This window comes from Mastomys coucha, unplaced genomic scaffold (assembly GCF_008632895.1).
Source record: "Mastomys coucha isolate ucsf_1 unplaced genomic scaffold, UCSF_Mcou_1 pScaffold13, whole genome shotgun sequence".
NCBI lineage: Eukaryota > Metazoa > Chordata > Mammalia > Rodentia > Muridae > Mastomys > Mastomys coucha.
Window position 1 is genome coordinate 57,594,397 of NW_022196895.1, and position 9,542 is coordinate 57,603,938.

A 9,542-nucleotide genomic window follows, 5' to 3' on the forward strand; every position below is an offset into this window, starting at 1 on the left:
AGAAACCGTTCAGCTTTGTCCCAGCTCCCAGTCTTGTGAAAACAAATGATAGTCCCCAGACTCTCTTAGCTTATCAGGTAGAGCTGGGAAATCCTGGGAAAGAAAAGGCTGGAGTCTGAAGGGCTCTTGCCCCAGGGAGAGAAATGTTCCCACCTTCCAATCTGTCATCTTGCATACAGGGTCAGCTTCCCCTACGGTTGCCAGAGTGACCTTTTCATGACCCTAATCAGACTATGTAAGTTCCACCTCGAACCTATTCAGCATTCTCCTTTGCATCCAATTTCCTCATTATGGCATTTAGATGCCTTCTTTGTTGAGCTTGGAGCATCTCTGGGATCTCCAAGAAGTAGATGCAGCTGGACAGATTGGGATCAGATATAGGGTCTCCAGTTGCCACTACTGCCACATGAATCTTAATTTTTCCCACTGGGTCATCAATGTGCAGTTTCCTACTTAGCCTTTCTTGGCTCCAGATCATTGTGCTGGTGGGTGCTATGCCTTACTCTGAGGTCCCTACGTCCGAACTCAGTAAATACATCCCACATCTAGTAAGTAAAAATTCATGACAGGAATCAGTCACTGAACTCATGGCACCTGGAAGACCCACACTGTTACTGGCTGTTGCTAATGCTAAGTCCAGGGCTCTTTTCCCCCTGGAAATGTCTTACTGGTATCTATTTACAGAAGGTGACAAGGTGTGCTGTAGAAATGCTCTGTGTTCTCCAGGCTCATGTGTGTACCAGGGCCATAGAGCTTCTGTTTGTCCCAGGGTCCTCTCCCATGTTCTTTGTTCAGGGTAAGCCCCAAGCTCCAAGCTGGAGTGTCTGCTCGATGCTGGCTGCTGGATGAAACCCTCTCTTGTTCCCTACAACACAATGTTGGCATTATAGCCCTGGTCCGGGGAAGTGACACATGCTGCTGGTCTACCCTGGGCCCCAGCAAGCAGACTGCGATCTGGTGACAGCTGCAGGGAGGAGAGCGGGTAAGGGAGCACTCGTCTCTTCTGAGAGCTGCAGCATTTCTGTTCCAGGCTTTGGGGTCTGTATGCAGCCTGGCTAGGGGGGGTGCTCCTGCTGAACTCAGGGCTTAGGTTCACACAGGCAAAAGCTGGAAGGCCACAGGAAATGTTCGAAGGAGCCTTTGTCATCATATCCAAGTGCCTCATGGAGCCTGGCCCTGTGCTAGGTTCTGTCCCATGGCACCAAGGATCCTCAGGAGCAAACATAAACTGAAGTCTCTGGGAGGCAGAAAAGGGAGTTTGTGTCCTGGGGGTTGTGGTAAACCAGAGCTCTCCTGTTTCCTGTAGATAGAGGGATAGCCAGTCAACTTAGACTGGGAGTAGACAGATGGGTAATTTTTTTTTTTTTAGAAGAACCCAGAAACTCAGATTTTCACATAAACATAAAAAAAATGTGCATGTGTACCTGTGAGTTTATGTGCACCACACGCATGCATGGCAGTCAGAGAGGACAACTTAAGGGAATCGTTTTTCTTCTTCCACCATGTGGGTCTCATCAGACTCAGGTCTCTGGGCGGTGGCAAGAACCTTTACCTACTGAACCAATTCAACAGCGTGTAAGATTTTATTTTATTTTATTTTATTTTATTTTATTTTATTTTTTTGCTATAAGAACACTGGCTGGGGGTATTGCTCAATGTGTGCCTGGTATGCATGGAAGCCCTGGGTGTGAACTCCAGTGGTACATAAACTGAGTGTGGAGGTCTATGCCTGTAATTATAGCACTAGAAAAGAGGGAGAGGAGGAGGAGGAGGGGGAGGAGGGGGAGGCAGAGGAGGGAGGGTCAGTATTCCATGGTCACTCTTGACCGTATAAAAAGTTCAAGATCAGCTTGGGATATATGGGGACCCTGAACTTAAAAAAAAAAAAAAAAATTGATCATTACTTTCTCTTGTTTTAGACCAGTGTTGCTCAACTTTCCTAATGCTGCAACCCTTTAATACAGTTCCTCATGTTGTGGTGAACCCCAACCATAGATTTATTTTTGTTGTTACTTCCTAACTGTGATGTTGCTACTGTTATGCACTGTGTTGTAGCCATCGTTGTTTTCCAATGGTCTTAGAGGACCCCTGTGAAAGGGTTGTTAGACGCCCCCTGCCAAAGGAGTCACAACCCACAGGTTGAGAACAACTGTTTTAGAATATCTTGAACCAGCTAAGCCATGCCTATGGGCTGTATGTGAACCATCAGCCTTCTCTATGGAGGTTTCGGGAGCTCCTGCCCACCTTGAGCTCCGGTCCACCTGGAAGTCTCCTTCAGGAATGCTACAACAGAAGGTTCCTCTTTTTAGACGCTCACCATTTTATTCTGAGACTCAAGGCTAACACTGGGCTTCGAGGTCTGCAATGAATTAACCTGGAGCTAGGAAAAAAAAAAATTCCCAGAGCTGAGAGGCATCTAAGACACCAGCCAATCTGGTCTTGTCCTTTGTCACATGGGAAAATGGAGACCAAGAGCAGGTAGAGACTTTTAGAGAAACTATACACAAGGCCTTAGCAGCAGAATGGAGATGGGGCGAGGGGTAGGAATCGAACAGTCAAATGGCTATGTCATTCCATCAGAAGGACAAGCGACTTGGGTTGTATAGTTTGTTCTGATCCAGGTGGCTCAGTTCGTGAGGGACTGGGAGGAAGGCACACTTAGCAGGTGTGGTACTGGGAACCAGAGATTGCATATGGTTCTGGAAGGCCTTCTCCAGGGCTGAAGAGACTAACTTCTCGTCCCTCACACCGACTTTTCCATTTCCCCAGGGGTTTGCACTTCCTGTCATCTTTGTCACAGCCCCTGGCCTGTCACTGCTCTGTTGGTGGAACACAGTGGTGAAGAGCTAACCTTTGGAAGGAGGTAGATCTGAGCCCGATACCTCAGCCTGTCCCTGCAGTCCAGGGCATGAGCTTCAACCTTTCGGAACCCCAGCTTCCTCTCCAGGCTGGTAAGACTTCCTAGCAGAGTGGCAGGAAGGCTTAAACACAACGACATACCAGGCAGTGGTGGCGCACACCTTTAATTCCAGCACTCGGGAGGCAGAGGCGAGATCTCTGAGTTCAAGGTCAGCCTGGTCTACAGAGTGAGTTCTAGGACGGCTAGGACTGCACGGAGAAACCCTGTTTAAAAAAAAAAAAAAAAGCAAAAAAAAATTCAAAACATGACTATGACTGTGTATGTCGAATGTCTGGCGTCGCATGTGTCAAATGGCAAACATTCTTCAAATGTCACTTGACACTCTAGCTTGGGAGGTAGTAACTCAGCGGTTAAGTACATGGACATCGAGTGAGATAGCTGTGAGTTCAAGTCCAGATTTTTGCCACGTATAGCTGTGAACACTGGATAAATTATCCACCAAAGGCTCAAGATGTTCATCTGCAAACCAAGGAGGAAAGCCGTACAATGAGCTCAGAGCGCAGAGCCCATCTCTCACCTGCCGTTGAGATGTCTTGCCCATTTGTCACCAGTGCGCCTTTCCTTGGTAGAAGTTGATGGGCGCTTATGGAAATAGTAATGAAATCTTAACTACATAGGCCCAGGCTGCCCCCTGCAGGGAGTTTCTTATGTCAAAGCATTGGCTAGGGAACCCATTTGACCAGGTTCCTCCTTCCCTGCAAGAACATCTGAGCTCCTGGGTGCCAGGGTGCCAGCACTTGCTGCCACCAAGGCCGATGAGAAGCTGCACTTTGTAGAGATATTAAAAAAAAAAAAAATCAAATGGCAGCCGGGCGGTGGTGGTGCAGGTCTTTAATTCCCGCATTAGGAGGCAGAGTCAGGAGGATCTCTGTGTTTGAGGCTAGCCTGATCTACAGAGAGAATTCTAGGTTAGCCAGGGCTACACAGAGAAACCCAGTCTCAGAAAAAAAAAATCAAATGGCTATTTATTTCATCAGACAGACAAGCTTCTTGGGTTTCTTGATGTTTGTTATGATCCAGGTGGCCCAGTGTGTGAGGGACTGGGAGGAAGGTACAGTTATGTTACAGTCGGTGTGGTACTGGGAACTACAGATTGCATAAGGCTATGGAAGGCCTTTTCCAGGGCTGAAAGACAGACTCCTAAACCTTTGCACTGGCTTTTTCCATTTCCACATCCTGCCATGAGCTTTTACAGGGACAGATACATGCACCATTGGGTTGTGGTCACCCCTCGCACGGAAGGCACACAAGACTACACTGCTAGCATGAATACAGTGTGTTTGTCATAACTCCTTTGGAGGAACTCAAAACAGCTTTAAACCCAAAGGCTGATGTTGGGAAAAGCTGCCACCTTTAAAGAGAGCACAGATCTAGGTATACAAACAGAGCAGTCTATGCTCTCTCCTCCCTCTTCTGGATCTTCCTTGTGTTCACAGTCTCTATTTTCAGGTGATCTGTCTCTGTGGCAAAGGAAGGAGGCTAGTAGTAAGCTTCCCTGAGAGCTGGAGAATCCGGAGAGGCAGGCTCAGTAGCTGGAGAAGCCAGAGAATCATGCCTGTCTCCCTGCAGTTCCAGCAGTGGCCCAGAGGGGGCACTCATAGCCTGGGGAAACAATGATTTGAACCTGCCCGTGATGCTGGATGAGAGTAATGTTTAGCTCCTATCAACAAGGCAACCCATTGGTCACTAGGTTTAGATGACACATCATTCTTTAGCTTTACTTACGTGCACGCTTGTTCCTGCTGGCCTTTGGTGTCTCTTGCCCTTGTCTCCCAGCTATAGAGGGGTTAGTAAATGGCTATGCATACTCATAGATTGTGCATGTTGCTCATCTAGAGCCCCACTCCAGGGGCTCGAAATTTGATTTGGAATTTGGAAATTCCAAATTTGGATTTGGAAGCAGCTCATAATGGGATATGTAAGTGGGTATTTGTTATGGTGTAGTAAAAAATTTTAGTGTTGTGAAATAGCTTAGCTCCTCATTCTACACAGGGTCGTTACTGGAGTGGGCATAATTCTGTGATATCAATTAATTGCTATTAATTAAAAAATATTTTCAAGTTTTCTGTACACAGGTATTTTGCATGCATGATGTTTCTGCACCACACATGTGCCTGGTACCAGGGAGGCCAGAAGAAAGTGCTGGCTATCCTGGAACATCAATTATAGCTGCTTATGAGCTACCATGAGGATGCTGGGCATGGAACCTGAGTCCTCTGCAGGAGCAGCACGTGCTCTTAACTGTGCTCCCAGTTGCTGTTACTTTTAGCAGTTCTTTGTTTTTCCATTAACCTTTACAGCTGTGTTGAACAGCAGCACCTTCTAGCTCATGGGAAACTCTTCAAAGGCCAGTTGCAGCCATCGACACCTTCCATAGCCTGTGTTTGTACCTCGGTGCCTGCAGTCTGCCGCCTGCAGTCTGCCATGGCAAGTGTCTCTGGTGCAGCTGATCAGGATCCCAGTCTCAACAAATCTGTTTAAGACTCAGCTGGTCTGTTTGTAGTTACGAAGTGCAGTCATTGCTGTAGTTTTAATTATGACCCATGATGCAGGTGGCTCCTAACGTTATGTTCTGGTATTCACAGAGATTATATGTATGGGAAAATACCATTCTCCAAGAACTTCAGAAAGTCTGACAGGTAAGGTCGAGCCTGTTGGTAAAGGGCTTAGAGCAGAGCGTCTCACCTTTTCTGCTGTGCATCTCTTGGGAGAACTCATTAAAATAGAGTTGCTGATGAGGAGGCCTGGGTAGGGCCTGTGCCTCTGCATTTCTCACCTGATTGGAGATGCCATTCTTTGTGGGGATAATTAGAGCAATTCTTTCTCACAATCACTGTTAATAGGCACAGAGCAAGCCAGGATATCTGTACAAAGCACGGAGGAATAGGAGGGTACCTGCTAGAGCGTCTGCATGTCTCCATGGCTACTATGATCCCTGCCTGGCTACCTCTAATTCACTTTTTTTTTTTTTCCTTACTGGTTCCACTCCATCCTCACTTCCAGGTCCTCAGTAAGACAGGCTCTTGCCCATCCCATGCCTTTGTACACGCTGTTTCCTGGGCCTAGATTGCTCCTCCTTCTGCTCTCTAGGCTGACCGGTTTCCTCTCTGGCTGGGTATTCACAGGGAGTTCCTTTCCTGTAGCATCCTGTTTGCTATCTCCGTAGGAGCTGTCTCCATGTGCTATCTCTGTTTACTTATTTAGAATATGTTTCTTTTCTAGACCTGCACACGGGAGGCACATCTTCCGTACTGTTTATCTGGCAGCAGATGCTCACAAAGTAAACATTGGTTGGGTGCATATGCAGGGAGGTGCAAAGGCATGCTCAGCATCTTTTTGCACATTTGAGCCATTTGTCTGGAAGGGAGAGGAGGCAAAGTAGGAAAAGTATTCTCTACTTTTTTTTTCTTTTAAAAAGAAATTGGTTGAAAAAAAAAAAGAAATTGGTTGTTTAAAAAATTGCATTTGGGGCTGGAGAGATGGCTCAGCGGTTAAGAGCATGGACTGCTCTTCCGAAGGTCCTGAGTTCAAATCCCAGCAACCACATGGTGGCTCACAACCATCCGGAATGAGATCTGGCACCCTTTTCTGGAATGTCTGAAGATAGCTACAGTGTACTTACATAAAATAAATAAATCTTTAAAAGTAATTGTATTTGTGTATGTGAGCACACACGTGCATGTGTACACTCACGCACATGTGTGTGCGCAGGTCAGAAGACAACTTATAGAAGTCAGTTATTTCCTTCCACCATATGGGTCCCAGGCACTGAACGAAGGTTATCAGCACCTCAACTGCTGAGCTATCTCAGGTTATCAGCATCTCACCTGCTGAGCTATCTCAGGTTATCAGCACCTCACCTGCTGAGCTATCTCACTGGCCCAGAATTATTCTTGCTAAAGAATTATCGACTAAGAGATCAGGAAGGACGCTAGTTATTTTTGTTTTTTTTTTTTTTTTCGAGACAGGGTTTCTCTGTATAGCTCTGGCTGTCCTGGTACTCACTCTGTAGACCAGGCTGGCCTCGAACTCAGAAATCTGCCTGCCTCTGCCTCCCAAGTGCTGGGATTAAAGGCGTGCGCCACCACTGCCCGGCCAGGATGCTAGTTATAATGTCTCATTTTCAAAATTATTTATTTATTCATGTATGTGCTTCTGTGTGAGTGCATGCACATGTGTGTGCACCTGTGTATTTATGTGGAAGCCAGAAGAGAATGTCAGATGTCTCTATCACTCTCTGCCTGTTCTGTCAAGCCAGGGTCTGTCTATCTGTCTGTCTGTCTATCTGTCTCCCCCTCTTTCTCTCTCTCCCTCTTTCTCTCTCTCCCTCCCTCTGTCCCTCTCTTCCTCCTTCCCTCCCTCTCTCTCTCTCTCTCTCTCTCTCTCTCTCTCTCTGATTCAAAGCTTGTGTTTTCTCAGCTGGACTGGAGGCCCGCAGGCCCCAGAGGCCCCACTCCCATTCCTGTCCCTGCACCTCCTGGATCTGGGATTGCAGGTGTGTTTAGGATGCTCAGCTTTGTTACACGGTGGATAGGGCCTGAACTCCGGTCCTCACCATTGCGAAACAATTGCTCTTTACCACCCGAGCCATCTCCCTAACTCCCACATCTCATTTTCAGAGATGTCAAAATGTGATCACAAAGCGGGCAGCTTAAAATAGATGAAGTGCAGTAAGTCTCCATTTCTTAAACAGAGTTGATGTGGAGCTAGTTTATGAAACACTTGGTTAGATGAAATTACTGCAGGCCATCTCAGGGACCTTGGCAGTGTGCACTGAGCATCTTTAATGACACAGCATGGTGAAGACTACAACCCTCACCCATAGGTCACTGCTATCTCTTCTTTCACCTTTCTATTCAGTAAGAATGTGTACAGCCCCTGGGTGGGGCCTGAGGACATCCGTAGAGGGTGGCTTCACTGCTCTAATAGTACGAGTGCCCGTGTCCACTGGCATACTGTGTGACACAAAATAGAGGATCCTGGCACACTAGTGGAACCTCAGAATGGCCTGAAACAGAGCAGTAGCTGCTTCCCCCATCTTTACGAAAGTCTCCTTGGGTGCTGGCAGCCTGACACCTCTCCATAGTGCCGGTAGGATGATTGGCTACTCCAGAGCTCCTGTCTATTCCCCATTGGTCCAAAGTCTGTATAAAAACACTTGCTGCTGTGCAATCCAGTAGATCCGCACCTCGATGTTAGTCTCTAGAGCCTGTTTCCGCAGTCTGTGACTTTGCCTCCCCGCCATCCCAGTTCCCACATTTCGGCCTGCCCCTCACTGTGGTGGCTAAAAATGCCAAACTTAAATGTCCTTGTCTCCACTGTGGTAAGCATGAGGAAGTACTTCGTAGTTCCAAGCGGCCTAAACAGAGACAGACTCCGGTCTCTGGGAAAGTTTTCCTTGTTAAACTAGATATTTGAAGGGAAGTTTCCTTCCTGTCTTTTATATCTGGTTGTGTGACGCGATGTCCTTTGTAAATATGAAGGACGCACCGGCAGAGGATGAAAGCCAGCCTATAAAGGATGATGGAGTTGAAGGGGCTCAAAGAACCTGACTCTGGATGGTATCGCTGAGCTGCTGAGTTCAGAAACCTTACATCATGGGCTCCCGGCTGCTTGTATCACTCAAGTCACTTTTAATAAGGCAGTTTAGACTTGCAGGTAAAAAAAGAGACTTACCTGCTAAGAATGGGAAGGTGGTCTTTCTAGTTAGACTGGCTGAGATGACACCTGGTCCTACTGGAAGTTATATATATTTTTCTAAGTAGTTCCATCTGTGAGATGAGGGTATTAATCATGGGTTCCTGTGGGGTTGCTAAGAAGCCTAATTGAGGTGACATGTTTAAAGTCCTCTGCATAGAAGGACGTTAGAACTTGGAACACTGATGGTGTTTAATACGACTTTTGATTGTAGAGTCTTATTTGTGATCAGAACACCTTCTGGTGCCATGCATTCTGCAGAGAGCAAGCTGGATAGTGTCTACTCTGTGTGTGTGTGTGTGTGTGCACACGCATGCCCGGACACACACATATGCACTCATGCAAGCACATGTGGAGGTCAGAGGGCAACCTTGGGTGCTGTCCCTCAGATGGTGCCTACCTTGTTTTGTTTTTTTTTTGAGACGGAGTCTCTCACTAGGACTTGGGGCTTGCTAATTTGGCCCTGCTGGCTAGCACGGGAGCCATAGGTATCCACCCTTCCCCCAACCTTCCTAGTACTGAGATTACAAGAGTATTCCACCACTCCTGGATTTTTTTTTCTGTAAGGTCTAGGGATCTAATTAAGGTAATGGTTCTCAACCTATGGGTCATGACCCCTTTGGGGGCAGATCATTGGACAACCCTTTCATAGGGGTCCCTTATCAGATATCCTGCTTATCAGATATTTACACTATGATTTGTAATGTTAATAAACAGTAGCAAAATTACAGTTATGAAGTAGCAACAAAGATAACCTCCTGGTTGGGGAGCAACATGAGGAGCTGTATTAAACAGTTGCGGCAGTAGAAAGGCTGAGGACCACTGAATTAAGGTCTTTGTGCCTTAACATCTTTAAGCACTGTTTATTATTAATGTACAAAATATACAAAATCAAAAGAAAAACTCCTCAAATCCATTGTGGTTC